At 40.0% G+C, this 20,417-nt stretch overlaps 1 protein-coding gene across 10 annotated transcripts in view; it reads left to right on the plus strand.

Annotated features, from left to right (window-relative positions):
• arvcfb (ARVCF delta catenin family member b) overlaps positions 1 to 20,417 on the plus strand; it is a 293,798-nt gene that overhangs the window by 63,490 nt on the left and 209,891 nt on the right. For all 10 annotated transcript variants that reach the window (XM_039802588.1, XM_039802587.1, XM_039802595.1 and 7 more), the window contains one exon: positions 322 to 406. The gene's annotated coding sequence lies outside the window, so the exon portion shown is untranslated. The remainder of the gene's footprint in view (positions 1 to 321; positions 407 to 20,417) is intronic.

Here is a 20,417-nt window from a genome sequence, read left to right on the forward strand (position 1 = left end):
ATAGACATTCAAAAGCAAAATTGTAAAAATGAAAATTTGCCATTTTAAGGGTGTTATATACTTGACTCTTGAGAGGCTCCAGAAAGTTACTGGTCCCACTTTGGGGCCAGTTGTCCACCCCCCCTCCTGTCTCCAGTCTTTGTGCTAAGCTAAGTTAGTTGACTTCTGATGGGACATTCATACAGGTGCCAATCTTCTCAGCTAACTCTCAGCAAGAAAACAAAAAAATCACATTTCCCAAAATGTCAAACTTTTCTTTTTAAAACTTATATTTGCTGGAGTTACACAGCTGACTATAATGTCTTTCTCTCTGTGTTTTAGGTGTAGCATCTCAAGTGTTGTGGCTCTGCTGTGATAAATGTCAGCCTGTCCTGATATTTGTATGGGTCTTTCTTCTCAACCAAAGGTGAGTTTATCCTCTTCTCAAGCAGGTGTGTTGTGGTTTACTGTAATAAGTGGATTTTTATAACAGGCGCTACACTCGTTCACTATGCAGTGGTAGGACCTCATTCTCAAATACTCTTTCTCATCTTTAAATATGCTTAAAGTCGCCAGAAAGCTGTAAAAGACATCAAGTAAAAGTCAAACTTATGGATTATGGGCACGGCATGTGGTTTAACGATGTGCTCATAACCCTTTAGACTGAGGAATAGGTGACTGGTGTCATGTTTTATTACAGTATGTCCAACAGTGTAGTACATTCATCAGGTGAATTTCAAAACACTTGCGATGTAGTTGGTTTCTAGCCTGGATTATCTGAGTAGCTAATACCTTCTTTGGCACGATGGATCCCAGTTTGCCGTTGACAATTAAGTGAATAAATTAGTTCTTTGTGCTGCCCCACTTAACATCCAGCAATAGATCCCCACCCAATCTCCACTATTATATTGTATTTTGGGATTTCTTACACAGAACCTTAGGAACCCCTGTTTGTGCCTAAGAACTTTCTTGGGTTGCCCTTGCTTTCACTGTCTTCCAAACTACTGATGTTCTTATTTCAAAGTGGTAAAGTTTTGTTGCCACCTGACAAACAATTCAGGTCTTGATGTTGGTTGCCCGGGAGCTGTAAACCGAAGTGGAACCTATCTGTGGAAGCCCTGTTTCCCAAAAAAAAAAAGAAAGTAAGTTCAGCAAAACAGGTCAGCTTTTTCTTTGGTCACTTTGACAAGAGGACTCTCTTTAGCTGTTGATTTACAAGAACGCTGAGTCACTAAATTGTGTTGTTCCTTTTTGCTACTGAGGTTAATCTTGTGTCTGGCAGCTGAAGCCGGTCATGTGCGTAGTTTGGCTGACGAAGAAGTGGATCCCGACTCCAGGTCATGTTTTGTTTCTGTCTCGGTCGTGTAGATTTTCGTCTTTGTTTCTTTCTTTAATGGGACTGAGCTACTGCGCTGGCTGTTCTTCAGGGAGCAGCGCGTCACCAGAGCTGCATCTGCGCACCTCAACTCGGAGTTACGGCCTGGCCTCAGATGAGATATATCGGCTTTAAAACTTGGCATGAGGGGAAGATTTAAAGAGTTGCAAAACAATTCACACAAAAATGGTGAAGACAGCCAGGCTCTGACATGCAGTTATTGAAAGCACCGGTACGGGAGATTAACCAGACTCCACCAGCCCCCTCGGGCTATGATTCTCTCTCTGGTTGGTGCCTTTTCTACTTTTCCCCTGAGAGCCAGAGCTGCTGGGACAGAACCGTGGGTAATGCCTCACTTCCTGTAGTGTACAGCTAAAAACGCAAAATGTTGTTAGTTTGTTGATGATTTCATATTTGATTTTCTACCTCTCCGAAGCCCTAAAAAAACCTTTATGATTCATCAAGGTGGGGATAAGGGGCCATCTGTTGACACACACACACACACAAACAGACACACACACACACACACACACACACACACACACACACACACACACACACACACACACACACACACACACACACACACACACACACACACACACACACACACACACACACACACACTTGCTCTGCAAGCAACCTACAGTTCAACCAGAAGTCCTTCTGTGGATGATGTTTGAGAACCTTTTGAATTAGATCCTGTGTAAATTATTGATCAAAGCAATTTTTATTCCTTTCTGGAGACCTGCTGAGAGTTGTCCCTTGCACAAGTAAGGTTGTGATTGAAAAATATAAATATTTGAATCTTATACTGTTTTCTGATAAGTAATGTTAAAGGGGCTCTAAGCGATGTCACACATTTCTTAGGCTACATTTGTTTGTCACATACAGTAAACATCTCCTCACTATCCGCTAGCTGCCTGTCCCCTGAACACACTGTAAAAAATAAAAACGTGGTCTCTGTAGACAGCCCAGGCTCCACAAACTCCAACAAAAACAAACTGCACCAACCTGCACCACCAAACATAACAAACAGTGTTCCAGCCAATAACCGACAAGAAGGAGCTGGTTGAGCCATCACCGCAGCAGCGTTGGCACGTAGGCTACTTCCACAATGCGCGTTCATGACTGTGTCAGGAAGCATTAATATGATTTCCCCCAGCCTGCCTATGGTCCCCAATTGGCTTGAAATGGTGATAGGTGTAAACCGAGCCCTGGGTATCCTGCTCTGCCTTTGAGAAAATGAAAGCTCAGATGAGCTGTTCTGGAATCTTGCTTGTTATGAGGTCATAACAAGCAAGATTACCTCCCCTTTCTCTGCTTTGACGCCCAGAGAATTTGGCCAACCCATGGGAGAGAGACATCATGGCTTTCAAACGAGAAAAGTGGCAGTTGGTCAAGGCCACTCCCCCACCCTCCACCTTGCCCCCCCTCTCTCCTCCTCAATAGCTAGAGACACAAAAATGGCACATCCTAAGGAAAGCTCATTGTGGGACTGGCTCTAGTGGCTGTAATTTTGCACCAAGGCTGAATTTCGGGAAAGCGACTTCAGATATAGTATTAGGGGACCACTAAGGTCGATATAAAAGAGACTTCAGATACAGTATTAGGGGACCACTAAGGCCTATATAAAAGAGACTTCAGATACAGTATTAGGGGACCACTAAGGTCTATATCAGTGGTTCTCAACCTTTTTTGTGCCAGCGCCCCCCTATCCATTATCCAGGTCCCTAACGCCCCCCATCAAATATTATGTAGGCTAATTGCCCTGGATATTAATGATTACGCCCTAATATAGGCCTATTATTGTCGTTACTATTGTTATTAAAAATAATCAATAAATCAAATCATTGAATGACAAACAACACATGTATTAGTTTCCCAGGTATCAAAAAAGCCATGTGAATAGAAATATTTACAGTTTTTTTTTTTTTAAATGCAACCATTTGACATTCAAATTAAATAACAGCAGCCAATCAGAACTACTAGATATGTAACATTCAAACTATAATTAGGTATTATCAAAAGGCCTGCTGCATGGTGTGAACCTCAGCACCTTTATAAGATGACTATAATTTGAATGTCCTTTTTGGTTGTGAAGTGACCTTGGGTGTCATGAAAGGCGCTTTTAAATAAAATGTATTATTATTATTATTATTATTATTATTATTATACAAACACTAACAGTAGCCAATCAGAAACAGCTAGCAATTTAACATTCAAATCTATTTTTCATTCAAATTGTTCCAACGGAAAACAAGCTTGCACTTATCATGGGGTAAAAGCAGGATTACCGCACGCACACACACACACACACACACACACACACACACACACACACACACACACACAAACACACACACACACACACACACACACACACCACACAGAAACAAGGTTTTCATTTTGGTGATGACAAACGACTTGAAGAACGACACCTACTGCCGAATGGAAATAAGTTTACAACCTTTGAAAGTTAGTGAGAGCCCTTTGTTAATGCTTAGAAGAGTATAAGTTAGAAGAGTCTAGGTTAGAAGAGTCTAGGATTGAAGAGTCTAGGATTGAAGAGTCTAGGATTGAAGAGTCTAGGATTGAAGAGTCTAGGTTTGAAGAGTCTAGGTTTGAAGAGTCTAGGTTTGAAGAGTCTAGGTTTGAAAGTCTAGGTTTGCTATCGCGTCTCTGGCGAGTAAATAGCAGAAAAAAACGTTTTTGGAGAAGCGCAACCCCCACACGGCGCGTGCGGTTTGAGGAGGTGGAGTCCCGTACAGTAAACAGTGACATCTCTGCCTCTATCGCTTTAAACAAGAAAGTTTTAAAACAGCAAACACAAGCCCTGAATTGCCCGGGAGTTTGGGGGACAGCTAAATGTTTGCCAAACAACAAAGCACAGTCGATATCTCTCGCCGTAAAAAAAATAAACGCTCGTCTCTTTTCTCTTTCTTCGTGTGAAATTAAGCTGCCTTCAGGTACAGTAGGAAACGTTGGGTTCTTAAAAGATCTGAACGAAAAACTGTTACTGTGAAATATAAAGTCTACTTGTGCTACATTTGGGGATTAAAGAATACATCAGGACCGCCGCACCACCCCGCGGCGATTGCTATTTTTTCTGAACGCAGCTTCACGCTGAAATACGGAGCTCATTTAAGACGATGCTCTGACTTCCCGTTTCCTTGAAGGCAGCACGGAGCTGCCCCGAACAATGATCCACCGTCCGTCCAGTTGCAGTGCCGTGAACTGGCAGGTTTTTAATGTTGCAGAAAACAGTTTTTGCAAGTAGTTTAAGTGTAAACATGTATTGTTATTGTGAATCTTTGGTTTAAACTAGCTTTCAAACAAACGCCCCCAAGGGCACCTCAACGCCCCTTTCCAAAATATTTGCCTCAACGCCCCCATCATCTTCTGAACGCCTCGGCGGTAATCACGCGTTGAGAAACACTGGTCTATATAAAAGAGACTTCAGATACAGTATTAGGGGACCACTAAGGTCTATATAAAAGAGACTTCAGATACAGTATTAGGGGACCACTAAGGTCTATATAAAAGAGACTTCAGATACAGTATTAGGGGACCACTAAGGTCTATATAAAAACATCCAAAGAGCACCATGTCATGGGACCTTTAAAGCATCACCTTCTTGTGTCCATATTATATGGATAATATCAAAATAATAATGTTGTAAACTTTAACCTCTTTTACATTTGGTGTGTGTGTGTGTGTGTGTGTGTGTGTGTGTGTGTGTGTGTGTGTGTGTGTGTGTGTGTGTGTGTGTGTGTGTGTGTGTGTGTGTGTGTGTGTGTGTGTGTGTGTTTTTTTACAGCTGAATGGTATGTTCTTACCAGGGAGATCTTTCTCTTTAAATGCCATGTGCAGTGTGCCCTCTCTCAGAAAAACTTCAGCAGCACCCCTTCAGTTATATATAATGTTCCCATCAGCCTTCCCTACACCTGCAGCACATTTCAGGGAACAAAAGGTTAAGCTTGTAACCCTTACCAAATAAATGCTAGTCAGAGAAGGTTAAATGCACCGACATAAGGACAGGGCAGTTATTCATCCACGTGCCCCGCCTCTCAAGTCCATGCCGTTTTATCCCTAAATCCTTGACCTTCCAAAATGGCATTGGTTTAATTAACTCTCTGGAGCCTCAATAAGAAAGGCCATTTTAATAGAGTGGGAATGGATATTAATCCACTGGCAAGGGGCCAATTATGGTTGACTGTCACTGTGCATGCATACGTTGTGTGGACTAATATGACCTCTCCAAACCTAAGCTCAGTGATTAAACTCATGTTCTCAGGTTTTATGCAGTCAAACTTCAATAGGCAAGCAACTTGTTGGGTATCATGGATGAAGATATTTTAGGCTTTTATGTTGTCAATTCAATGTGGATTTAATATACAGTACCAGTCAAAGGCTTGGACACACTTTCCCATGAATGAGAAAGTGTATCCAAACTTTTGGTTGGTACATGGAACATGGCAGCACAGATTAAAGGGACAGTTCACTCCAAAATCAAAAATATATATTTTTCCTCTTACCTTTAGTGCTATTTATCAATCTAGATTGTTTTGGTGTGAGTTGCCCAGTGTTGGAGATATCAGCCATAGATATGTCTTCCTTCTCTCCAATATAATGGAACTAGATGGCACTGTGTTTAAAAATACATTTGAAAAATGTAACAGCAATATCTTTTTTCCAGGAATCATGACCCTGTTACTTAAGATAATCCACAGATCTGGTTGGGAGCAGTTCATGTAAGAACTACTTTCTTTTTATCGAACAACAACCACCAACCGTATCACCTCGCAGAAGGAAGCATACTCATGGACCAGAGCCTCATGCTCGTGACAGGGTGAGACGTAAACATTAATGTTCTCTTCATCTGCCGAGCTGTAGCGTTTGCCAGCTCAGTTGAGTGTCGGTTAGCAGCTACCAGCTAGCAATGTCGGACCAAACAGGGCTTCTGCGCAGTGATACGGTTGGCAGGTGTAATTCGGCAGAAAGAAAATAGTTCCTACATAAAACTGCTCCCAACCACTCTGGATTATCTTGAGTAACCGGGTCATGATTCTTGGAAAGAGACATTGCTGTTTACTTTTTCAAATGTATTTTTTTTTTGGCATTTAATTTTTTGGGCCTTTTTATCATACATCTCAAACAGTGGGAAACTCACACCAAAACAATCTAGACTGATACAGGTGAGAGAAACAATATATTTTTTGATTTTGGGGTGAACTGTCTCTTTTTAAAAATGGCTTATTGCAATATTATTCAGAATTCATTCTTCTAACATATGCCATTGTTGTCTTGTTCTTCTTGCTTAAATAGTCAGTTGCAGTGGTGTCTGAGCTCAGTTAGATCCAGTCATACCTGCAGACATGTTGAGCAGAGCAATGTGACGCTAACCATAGCTAGCCAGTAACTATGTTATTTAGAGACTTTCACTTCCCACTGGGGAAGCTCTTGCTTGTGCTATTTTGGATAGAAGTGTTCACCAAATGGCAAACATTATAAGTTGGCTCAGCTCTGTTTTGCTCTTCAGCTGAATGGAAATGAAAATTGTTCCAAAAAGTTTTTGGAGTTACTTTTCCTGACAGTGGTGTTGAATGTTCATAGGAGGATTTTTAATAAGGCAGCCTCATCCAGGATTCACATAGACTGTCGCTTAAGGGCCAACAGGCCCGCCCAGAGCCATGGACCCCCAGCTTTCTCACTAATACTTTTATTCCCTCTCTCGGTTTCTCTTTCTCTCACTTGAACCTTTGAGAAGCCGGTGTTTTGTTTTCATTTGAAGGAAGAGGGGCTGCTGGCCCACAGCCCGGTGATCCACAATGGCTTGTTTTCCAAATTATTAAGATAGAAGAGAATGTATTAAAGTTCATCATACATCCCCTTCCTGCCTTTTTCACATAACATTTTTTACATGATTGATAACAACAATTCCACAAAAGAATTGCTACAAAGTGACATTTAGCCATGTTGCCTTTTGAAATGATTTCTTGTCATCCAGTCTCTCAGCTTGAGGAAGTGTTTAAAATAGATTATCACTCATTTTGATTCATTTATTGTCAGAATGAGGCCTGAGGCCACTGTTTATCATTTTATTCGCTGAGGGTATATTAATGGGCCAGGGAAGACGACTTTAATAAGTTAATGTACACCAAGTGAGGAGAGCTTTTTTTTCATGACTGGATCTGGCACCGTAAATTGGTGCAGACAGAGGGTGAAATGGGTTTGCAGCCATGCAGTCAACTCCAGTCCACAGTCACACTTGCAGTCTTTTTAGGAAATTACAGGCTGTAATGATAAAGCCTTCAAGTTCTTTCTGGCTGCATTTCCTACAGTAATGAGTCTCACCCTAGTCGTAACATGCCATTTCCAACATTACATCTGCGGCAAAGCACGTACAGTGCAAAAGAGGTTGTAAGCCTCTTTAGAAGATTGCATGTTTGACGTCCGTAAACAAAAATGGAGAGTGGAGCTGTACTGTAGGTGTGGCTGTCGTAAAGATATTTGCGGAGGCTCCAGACATGGATGTGGTCGTGTTCCTGTGTATTTGCACAGTCAACCTACCACAAACGACTATAGAAATGCTTTGGGACCAACTGCCCCTTTCAGTGGAATTATATTGTATAGCATTGAGGCGTATGTTTTACAGCTGCTCTCAGTAATAATGATCTCCTCCACAGTCGTGGGGAGAGAATGTGCACTTAGCTCCAGTGGTGGTGCTTCGTGGGGGACAATGCTGGCTGTTTTATTAAATGGTCACAAATGATGGTGCCACCCCAGGAGGACTGCTGTCTCCAGTTTAAGACATTGCCACACTTTCTTTTACTGTGTTGCAGTGTCAGTGATTCCCCTGAGATTTCCTTCTGCAGCATTGGTATGGAGAGTTTGGATTCTTGGTCTGCTAGCAAAAAAAGGTCATCATCCACCCTGACTGAGTTTCTAATTTCTTCTTTCTTTAGGGGTTGTTGCGTTTCCACAGTCACTCCCGCCCATAGTAACCACAATAATAATAAAGCAGGACAAATCATTTACACAGATATAGAAAGTGGGTCGCAGTAGACACAATACAGCTGGAATTTTCCAGCAGATCGAGAGCGTATTAAAAGTCTAAGCAACACTATTGTGAGATGTGCGCACAACACCCAGAATGAGAATGTAACAATTTACAGGGAGATCAACATGACGAGTTGCTTTTGTGCCTTAAACTGCAGCTATAGATAGAAAATATTTGCTATCTCTATTGTTTTTTGTTTTGGTGATTTAATGTGATGTGTGTGGGACTTGGTGTCAGCAGATAGAGGTGGCAGACAGATGGCTTTGGATGAAAAATGCATCACGCTGTGTCCGTTGTATTTGGGAGACGGAAAAATCACAAGCAGGTGTGCAGAGCCTCTTTAATGATCTGGTGTGGCTGATAATTAATACTTAATAAATCCTGTACTGGCAGCGCAACGAACCAGAATGACATAGAACTTACAGGGTGATCAACGAGACGAGTTTATGCATTAAGCTACACCTAGAGCTCAATTACTTTTTGGAAAATGTTCACTATCTCAAGTAGGAAACCTCCCTGTTAGCTCAGAGTGCATAATTAGCTATTAGCATTATGCACTCTGGTCAGAGTCCTGGATAGCTTTGCACAGAAACTGGCCAGAAAGAACGTTTGATGGTAAGACAGTTCATACTTCTAATGCATGCTTATGGCTGTTTGAAAAATATTGCAAACAGACTCTGATCAATGTTTTGGTGATAAATATGATGTATGTGGGACTTGGTGTCAGCTGATAGAGGTGGCAGACTGATGGCTTTGGATGGAAAATGCATCACATTGTGCTAGTAATATTTTGGAGACAGAAACAGGTGTGCAAAGTCTTTTTAATGATCTAGTGACTGATGAATAATCCTGCTGACACAACTATTACTAAAGTTGTAAAGCTATGTACACATATTTACAGTTTTTTGCATTAATATACTGTATATCTGGCACATGTCTTAGTGTCAGAATGTCATCACTACAGTAGAATATATGCAGAATGAAATTTATGAGCTTGAGTTATACAATGACTCATTTGACACTTTCCAAACAGACAGCTGTTGGTTAAGAAAACATTTAGGATATGGACTGGTATAAAAACAAAAGCACAAATTATATTTCCTATTGCTGAGTACTTCTTATATGCTTCATACACATTGGTTGCCATGTTATTTTAGCAATTTAAATGTAATACACAGTCCTAATTGGCTACTGCCCCACGCTGTGGCAACGTTTGCTGTTTATGATGGCAGGTGGTGCAGCGTTGCCCTTGCTGTGGTGTTTTGAGACTGTATTTGGATGGGTGGCGGTGATGCGGCAGAGGGAGGCAGCGGCACAGAACCGGCGAGCGTGACTAATCTGGGGATCTCCTGTGTGGTGTGTACGGCTGGCCGTCCTTCAGGCCTCACGCCTCCCTGATGGGGACCACACACCCACTGCATCACACACACGCCGATAGCGGGAGGGGGGGGCTGTGGTACAATTTTGGGGTAGCGTTATAGTTCTCAGTGCATCATTAACACATCTAGTGTAGTTTAGACTTTCATTAACGGTCCCAGCAGGTAGTCTGCAAAGTTAAAGGTTGTTTTAGTGACACTCCACTTTGTATATATTTTTTTTATTTCTTCTTATAGTCAGACTTCAAACATACACTAATGAGCTTCACATGTATAACTCAGTAGCTGCAGATCAGCGATAGGCTCTCTGAATGGTGTTCGTGAAGCTTGTATCTTGAAAGCTTGCAGATTAGTCTGAACCGGTTTGTGTTCTGCCTTCCGAGAGAACATGTGAGACGATCCCAAATTCCAATTTCATCCTTAAGATTCATGATACAAAGTCTGTAACCTCTTTTATATGGCTTCACTGTTATAGCTACAGCCCTTCAGAGACCTGCTAATTATTTTTTAACGCTGCAGTTTTCATTTAGCCTGTCATTACAAAAATGACAAACATGATATGAGAACACAAGAGAGAGACACTGGGAATTCAGAGTGCCTCTGGAACGCTTTGTTCTCTTTCAGCTACAATGAGGGAAACTCAACAGGGGCCCCCCTAACTGGCAAATATTTTGCCACAGTTGTAGATTAACACTGAATGAGTATTCATGCGTTCATTGTCATATGTGTATCGTTAGTCTTTTGTAGAACCAAATCTGTGGAGGGTTGGTGGTGAGTAACACTTGTGCTTAATATATTTGGTACCCCTAAAATCACATGTGGCCCCAGCCTGGCCCCTCAATTGAAATGGTCTAGAACCGCCACAGAAACTCAAGTTGCCTTCTTTGAATGGCTCCCAACCTTAACTCCTCCATGTTATACACCCGTGTGGGACTACTAATGTATTCATTAGTTGTATGTGTAAAGGGAAATAAACCCCCAATTAGGGCTGTGACGATATGGATTTTTTCTTACTGCGGTGAAGAAGCAACGTATTTGTCGGATTAAACTATGAGCACATCAAAACTCTGCTAACCACTAGGCTAATTTATGCAGTGTAAAGTGCAATGGTAAAACACAGCGGCGCTATGCTGTTCATCTCAGCTGAGAATGGAGAAATGTCTGTCTGAGTCCTTCCCTTCCTACTGTTTATTATATATTCAATTGAACGTTATTTGTGGAAATCACAAGTACTCAAGCCTAGAAATTATTAATAATATTCAGGCACACACAAAATAAATCCCCTTTATGCAAAACTGAAGTGCAAAGCAACTTAAGTTTGTTTTTCTCCAGAATCCCTTGAACATAGGATAGAAGACAGTTCGTGGTCATGATTACTAAACAATGATAATGGTGTTTATTATATTTAATGCCACGCAACATATGCACTCCTGTAACTTTTCCCAGCAACAACAAAAAAGAAAGAAAAGAATGTCAAGAAAAAAAATGATTCTCTGTGGGTTTATCTTACAAGTAACCCCCTTGACATACACTTAGTCATTTAATCTGTTATTAATATACACAATATAAAATTGATCATATTAGAGGTGGATCAAACTGACTGACTGAATTACTTTATGAATTATTTGATGAAATTACTTATGTATCAGTCAGTCACTCACTTTATTTAGCATATGAGGCATGCGGTGTAAAAGTAAACACACAGATGTCTGTAGAAAAAAAATGTGTGACTGAGTTTGTTGCTTTTTCTTGGTCTCTTTTCAAACTTGTACCAGTAGGTCTAGCTCCATCTGTTTCTCTTTTTTACGGTTTCTTTGTAGACTGAACGAGCCAGTAAAGCCGGGCCAGAATAAATCTCTGTGTGCTGACTCTGCCCATGTCGGCTCCACATACAGCCTGCTACCTTCATGCTTCTTATTATTGTATATTTGAAACCCAAGTATCACTTTCGCTTCCGCCAGCTTTTTTTTTTTTTTTTATGGATGCTTGTGTTATAAATGTACTTCTATAGTGGTATTTTGGTATAATTAGCAAGTACAGTATGTATGTGTGTGCTCTGTACACTGTATGGAATTGTGTGGATGTGCAGTGTTAGTCGGGTATCACTTACTCTTTTTTTTATCACGTGTGTCTGTGTGTGTTTGAGGGAGCGAGAGGAAGGAAGGGAGTTCAGCCTCCTGTTCTCAGGCTGCAGAAACACTGTACTGGAATGTTAATTGGTATGACTGGTCTGCCTCACAGATAGCACACAAGGCGGCTTTTAATAAACCAAAGATCAGGATGTCCCACTGTTTGGCCCCACTGAGATAAGGGTGTGTGTGTGTGTGTGTGTGTGTGTGTGTGTGTGTGTGTGTGTGTGTGTGTGTTTTGAGGCGTGTTTGCTGGAATCCTTCCTTGTTCCTTTCCTGCCTCTCACCCACACATCTTGTCGCCTCACAACAAATAGAAAAGCAGAACTATTGCAGAGCGTGAGGTGATTCACGGGGAGACTCAAAGCGCATGCACGTTTGTATTCTGAAGACTGGAGCGGCGAGTTTTTGAAGTTGTGCTAATGAGGAGCCTTTTGGTGTTACAAATCTAATTGTCATTTAAATCATTCTTTGCCCGTCCCCTCCTCTTCTCCTCCCTTCTCATCCGTTACATTTCTTTTCCGTCTCCTATCCATTCTACAAGAGTCACACATGCACATGCTGTTTGAGGGAGGTGATGGTAGATTAGACAGCAGCTACAGAAAGCTCAACACAGACCTCTGACCGGAGGCTTCTCCTCCCACATGCAACCTATAATAAAGAGCTCAATTTATGTTCACCTCCTCCTCTCTGACATATATACACATTTCTCTAGAAAATGCTTATAAGATATAGAGATCTGTATGGATGTACTGTGTATGTATGTATGTGTATGTATGTATGTATACACACACATTTGTGTGTTTTTAATATTTAACCGCAAAACATTGACATATTCTATGTATATTGGTTGCACTAAAACGCTCCAGGATGATACAACTACTACTGCTGAATTATTCATGCATACTTCTGTTAGAGAAAGCGTATCAAACAAAGAGCATCATATACATTGTATAGGAAAAGGTAAAACAACAGGTAGCCAGTGAAGGGATGCCTGGGTCTGTGAAATACTGGATGGTCTTATCTCGTTGTTCTAGTTAAACTCTGGTGGCTGAGAATGAACTGTAAACAGGATAGAGATTCGAGGAAGTTACAATACTCCAGTTGACAGGTGAGCCAGTTTCCAGTTTTTTCATAGAGGAGAAAAGTCTAATCTTATTTATTTTTTTTAGAGGGGGGGGCATTTCTGCCTTTATTGGATAGGAAAGCTGATATATGAAAGGGGAGAGAGAGGGGGGAAGACATGCAGGAAACTGTCACAGGTTGGACTCGAACCCTGGACCTTCTGCATCGTGGATTAATCCTCTGCATATGTGCGCCCGCTCTATCAACTGAGCTAACCGGCCACAGAAAAGTCTAGTCTTTGAAATGTTTTTAAAAGCAAAAGCAGCTGAAGATGGGTAGCATTACACAAGCGGGGCGATGGAGGCAATACAGGCAAAATTCAATCTCCATGAAATGTTCTATATCATCAGAGTTAGCGTCACATTGCCAGACCTATTGCCACAGCGCTGTGTCAGGGCTGGAGTATGGTCTGGCTACACCGCACATCTCTTCTGGGAACTCTGGCTTGTTTCTATTTCTTTAAACCAATCCCAACCACCCTGGATGCAAGCCCCGGATGCAGCAACGGTGCCCTTGGAAAATTAAAGGGGAGCATCAGGCTTCATTGCAGCAATGTACGTCCATTGAGCCACACTACTTTGAGTTAGGGCTGGGCAATATATCGATATTCTATTGATATTGTGATGTGAGACTAGATATCGTCTTAGATTTTGGATATTGTAATATCGTGTTGTCTTTTACTGGTTTGAAAGACTTTTCTGAACTTACCAGACTGTTCTAGCTGTTCTATTATTTGCCTTTTCCCCACTTAGACATTATGTCCACATTACTGATGATTATTTATCTAAAATCTAATTGTGAAGATATTTTGTTAAAGCACCAATTGTCAGCCCTAGAATATCGCCGCAATATCGATATTGAGGTATATGGTCAAGAATATCGTGATATCTGATTTTCTCCATATCGCCCAGCCCTACTCTGAGTCAAAACTTATTCTTATTGAATTAAGTAAAAAAGTGGACCTTAATGTTTAAAGCTATAGTGCATAGTTTCTGTCTCCCCCATGAGGAATTCTAAGTAATGACCACAACACTGTTGTTACATCCACATGACACAAGTCTTCTGTAATTTTTAGGAAATTATTACATTATTGGGTGCTTTTCAGCTTTAAATATAAAACGGTTTCATACAATCCTACGTAATGTATTATGTGCACGAGAACAAACGTACCCAGCACCCCCCCCCCACACACAGCCAGCTTCCCGGGCTTCTGTCTAGTCATGGTGGTTCCTATATCATTACGCTTCAGACTGTAGAGCTCTCTCCACACCCAGAGGCAGAATGCTATGATTTGAAATAACAACAAAAGAAATCGTGTTTGGACTCTGCAACCTTCCGATGCTTCCGGTGTCAATAAGCTCTCTCACATTAGATTTGGTGAGCTCCACAAGTTGTTTTGGAGTACGAGTGTGTGTATATATATATGAGTGTGAAAGAGGGCCACTGATTATACTGTTGTAGTGTAGCAGTGTAGCCTTGAGGCAGGGGATGAGCCATGCATGCCTTGATTGTAAGTGATAAAGAAAAGTGTGTATGTGTATGTGTGTACGTGTGTACGCATGTATTCTGTTTTATTGAACACTTGTCTTTATCTTTGTGAGACCGCTATGCAATATTTATTTTAATTCACCTACGTGAACTAAATTGCTGCTAATCTCAATTTGGAGAATTTGACTGTCCCATGATATGTCAGCTGAATGCAGTTTCAGATGCTTTCCCACAAGGCTGATCATAAAATTCTTTGGAAAGCTGTTTTGAATACTAAGGACAAAGAATGGGATTTCAGTCCAAAAGTATCACATTTTAAAACCCTATTTAACATTGTATTGCTTATAACCCATCCCAGGTGTCCATGAAACAGAAGGATATATAGAAAGATGTTGTTGTCTTTCTCTTCACTTATTTTGGGGGTAGTAGTTTAGTTTCAGGTTAAAGGAAAATTTGGTCATGTTCGCATATACACTATGCTTATCTGCTTTCTTTCTCAGTGTTTGCAAAATCCCTTCAAAAGTCAAAGTGGTTTTACCTCCACAAAGGAGTTATGTTACTATTTCTTAACCAGGCACAGTAACGTCTGAGAGTCTCTGCTTGTTGCCTGGCAACTTCGCTGTGATGCTAGGACTGTATATTAAGCATAATCAGTGAGTGTTAGAGGTGCTGGTAGGTGGATTTTGTTACCTTTGGACAGAGCAGGCTAGCTGTTTCCCACTGTTTGCAGTCTGTGCCCAGCGCTAAGCTAATCGGCTGCTGTATAGCCTCATATCTGGACAGACATGAGAGAAAAATGCCAAAAACATTTTTTAACTGACATTGTTAGGACAGCATCAGTTAAAGTGATGGTTCGGAGTAATTCACCCTAGGGTCCTTTGCACCATGACCTCGAGCCAAACACCCCCCCAGAAGCTTTTTTCACCTGGGTCGAACATTGGGAGAGTTAGCGTAGAGTAGCGTTATCAGCTGAATAGCTTAGCGCAGGGGCTAACGGACCCACGTTTGTATCTAAATACATTTACCCCACTAATAATGCCCGAAATGATACCAAACGTCTACAAGTAGTACAAATAGGTTATGCTCTCATAAAATGATGGATTGGAAAGTTTGTAAGTACACACCAGAAGGTTATGTAAATAACTTGCCTGCTGGCTTCTGCTCTCTGCTGTTGCTGCAGTAAGGCGAGTGCTTAGGGCCGTCTATAAATTACAACACCGAAAAGAGATGCAACAAAAATATTTATTAATTAAACTTTTTTTTTAAGTAAGTGCTGTAGTATAACTAGCAGGAGACAAGTAATAATTGAGGTAAGTTTGGAGACATTACCTTATTTAATCATTGAATTAATAAATATTTTTGTTGCAACTCTTTTCGGTGTAGTAATTTGGCACGGGCCCTAAGCACTCGTCTAACTGCGCGAGTAGCAGCAGCAACGAGAGAGCTGAAGAGAGCAGGCAAGTGTTCATAAACTTCTGGTGTACTTACAAACTTTCCAATCCATCGTTTTATGAGAGCATAACCTATTTGTACTACTTGTAGACGTTTGGTATCATTTCCGGCATTATTAGTGGGGTAACTTACAAGATACAAACGTGGGTCCATTAGCCCCTGCGCTAAGCTATTCAGCTGATAACGCTACTCTAGCTAACTCTCCCAATGTTCGACCCAGGTGAAAAAAGCTTCTGGGGGGGTGTTTGGCTCGAGGTCATGGTGCAAAGGACCCTAGGGTGAATTACTCCGAACCATCACTTTAAGGTTCAACTGCAAGGAAATGAAGGTGCATTAGGCCAGTGGTTCCCAACCTGTGGTCCGGGCACCTCGGGGGGGGGCAGCAAAGATCACAGGGGGCGCAAGTCTTTATCTGGTTTGAGGTTGAGGTAAAAAAATATATATATTTGCATGTTAAACAAATTATGATAATACACTCGAATATATAATGTATACAAAAGTCTGTATGAAAACTATATATTTTGTTGTATCCTCGTTTTTCCTGCCACCACGGCATCCTTATTTTATGAATGAAACATGGCGGAGAAACGTAACAGTGCTGATAACTCCTCTGTATCAAAAAGGAAAGTAAGGCTCTATCTTGAGAGTTACCAACTTCGGTTTCGGGGGCTCAGCTTTTCTTAGACATGAGTAGGGGGGGCGCCAAGGAAAAAAAGGTTGGGAACCACTGCATTAGGCAATCTGCATGTAAATTACCAGGTGTGTGTGTATGAGTGTTTGTGCGATGTGGAATTGCTTTGTTGCCCTCTTATAGCTGTAATTGTAGAGAACAGAGAGGGGGCCCCTCTCAAGTACATGAGCTCTAATTTCAACAAGATCAACACTGAAGTGACCTGCAGAAATAATCCTCAATTATCTCGTGTGGAAACAACAGAACAATGCAAAGGAAGAGCACTTTATACACGAAGGGCACACATATGGTTCAAAAAGAACATTTTATGCTGTCGTGCTGATGGATCATGTGACTCGCTGTGATTTGGCTACACATCTGAAAATATGTATATTGTTGTATTTTATTGAGCATTAACATCATGATTTACAGGATCCCAAAGTAACACACAAAAAAGCAGAAATACCGTTCTCACATTTTTATTTCTACCGAAAAGCCCTGTTAGGATACCAAAAAATGACCGAGAGGGGATTTGGAGCTATCACAACATTGTAAGATTTTTGTAATGCGTAGAAAATTCTGGATCAAGGATATCTTAGATTATATATATATATATATATATATATATATTCTATTCTACCTCTATTCTATTCTCCCACAAATTTTCTATGGGATTGAGATCAGGGCTTTGTGATGGCCAATCCAATACCTTGACTTTGTTGTCCTTAAGCCACTTTGTAACTAATTTGGAGGTATGCTTGTGGTCATTATCCATTTGGAAGACCCATTTGCGCCCAAGCTTTAACTTCCTGGCTGATGTCTTCAGATGTTGCTTCAATATATCCACAAAATTTTCTTTTCTCATGATGCCATCTATTTTGTGAAGTGCACCAGTCCCTTCTGCAGCAAAGCAGCCCCACAACATTATACTACCACCCCCATAATTCACAGTTGGGATGGTGTTCTGAGGCTTCAAAGCAATCCTTTTTCCTCCAAATATACCGTTTATCATTATGGCCGAACAGTTCAATTTTTGTTTCGTCAGACCACAGGACATGTCTCCAGAAATTAAGATTTTTGTCCCCATGTGCCAAACTGTAGTCTGGCTTTTTTATGGTGGTTTTGAAGTAATTGCTTTCTTCTCCCAGAGTAACCTTTTAGCTCATGGTGGTACAGGACTCGTTTTACTGTGGACAATGACACTGTCTTACCAGTTTCAGCTAGCATCTTCACAAGGTCTTTTGCTGTTGTCCTGGGATTGATTCGCACATTTCGCACCAAAAGAACGTTTCTCTCTGGGACTCAGAATCCGTCTCCTTCCTGAGTGGTATGATGGTTGTACATTCCCATGTTTTTTATACTTGCATATTATTGTCTGAACAAATGAACGTGGCAATCTGGAAATTGCACCTAAGGATGAGCCACACTTGTGGAGGTCCACAATTCTTTTCCTGATGTCTTGGTTGATTTCTCTTGATTTTCCCATGATGTCAAAGAAAGAGGCTCTGGGTTTGAGGTGTGCCTTTATATGCATCCACAGGTGTGTGGACTCAAATGGAATCAATTAACCTATCAGAAGCTTCTTAAGTTCAGAATGGAATCATATATATATATATATATATACATATATATATATATATGTATATATAATATATATATATATATATATATGTATATATATGTATGTATATATATATATATATATACTACATGTATATATATGTATACATGTATATATGCATATAGTATATATATATATATATACCACCCCATATATATATATATGTATACACATGTATATATATATATATATATACACATCATATATATATATATGTATGTACATGTATGTAATACATATTGTGCTGTATGTATGTATGTATGTATGTATGTATATGTATGTATATATGTATGTATATATATATATATATATATATATATACTATGTATGTATATATATAATATATATGTGTATATATATATGTATATGTGTGTATATGTATATATATATGTGTATGTGTATATATATATATATGTGTGTATATATATATATATGTATATATATATATATATATATATATGTATATATGTATATATATATATATATATATATATATATATATATATATATATATATGTATATTGTGTTGTTATATATATATATATATATACATATATATATGTGTATGTGTGTGATATATATATATATATATATATATGTATATATACAGTGCCTTCTTGAAATGTTATTATGAACTTTTTCGACTCTCATACATTTCAGGCCTCAAACATAAAAGATATAAAACTGTAATTTTTTGTGAAGAGATCAACAAGTTAGGTACACAATCCATGAAGTGGAACGAAATTTATTGGATATTTCAAACCTTTTAAACAAATAAAAAACTGAAATATTGAGTACAAAATTATTCAGCCCCCTTAAAGTTAATACTTTGTAGCACACACTTTTTTGCTGCGATTACAGCTGTAGTTCGCTTGGAGTATGTCTCTATCAGTTTTGCCATCCAGTCTTGTTGGAGGATAAGTAAATTCCCAGTCTCAGGTCTTTTGCAGACTCCATCAGGTTTTCTTCCAGAATGGTCCTGTATTTGGCTCCATCCATCTTCCCTGTCCCTGCTGAAGAAAAGCAGGCCCAAACCATGATGCTGCCACCACCATGTTTGACAGTGGGGATGGTGTGTTCGAGTGGTAGAGCTGTGTTGCTTTTACGCCAAACATAACGTTTTGCATTGTTGCCAAAGTTTCGATTTTGGTTTCATCTGACCACAGCACCTTCTTCCACATGTTAGATGTGTCTCCCAGGTGGCTTTTGGCAAACTTTAAACGACACTTTTATGGATATCTTTAAGAAATGGCTTTCTTCTTGCCACTCTTTCCTAAAGGCCAGATTTGGTACGGTATACGACTGATTGTTGTCCTATGGACAGAGTCTCCCACCTCAGCTGTAGATCTCTGCAGTTCATCCAGAGTGATCATGGGCCTCTTGGCTGCATCTCTGATCAGTCTTCTCATTGTATGAGCTGAAAGTTTAGAGGGGACGGGGTCTTCGTGTTTGTAGTGGTCTGATACTCCTTCCATTTCAATATTATCGCTTGCACAGTGCTCCTTGGGATGTTTAAAGCTTGGGAAATCTTTTTTTTCAAATCCGACTTTTAAACTTCTCCCAAAACAGTATCCTGGACCTGCCTGGTGTGTTCCTTGTTCTTCATGATGCTCTCTGGCTTTACACGGACCTCTGAGACTATCACAGAGCAGGTGCATTTATACGGAGGAACTTGATTACACACAGCTGGATTCTATTTATCATCATTAGTCATTTAGGTCAACATTGGATCATTCAGAGATCCTCACTGAACTTCCTAGAGAGTTTGCTGCACTGAAGAGTAAAGGGGCTGAATAATTTTACGCCCTTTTTTCAGTTTTTATTTGTTAAAAGAGTTTGAAATAACCAATGAATTTTGTTTCCACTTCATAATTGGGACCCACTTGTTGTTGATTCTTCACAAAAATTACAGTTTTATATCTTTATGTTTGAGGCCTGAAATGTGGCAAAAGTTCGAAACATTCAAAGGGGCAACTCACTTTATAAAGGTACTATATATATATGTGTATATATATATGTATATTGTTATATATGTATTATATATGTGTGTATATATATTGTGTGTATATATATATGTGTTATATATATGTGTGTATGTATATATGTGTGCTATATATATGTGTGTTGTGTATATATATG

Source organism: Perca fluviatilis, chromosome 6 (assembly GCF_010015445.1).
Source record: "Perca fluviatilis chromosome 6, GENO_Pfluv_1.0, whole genome shotgun sequence".
Lineage (NCBI taxonomy): Eukaryota > Metazoa > Chordata > Actinopteri > Perciformes > Percidae > Perca > Perca fluviatilis.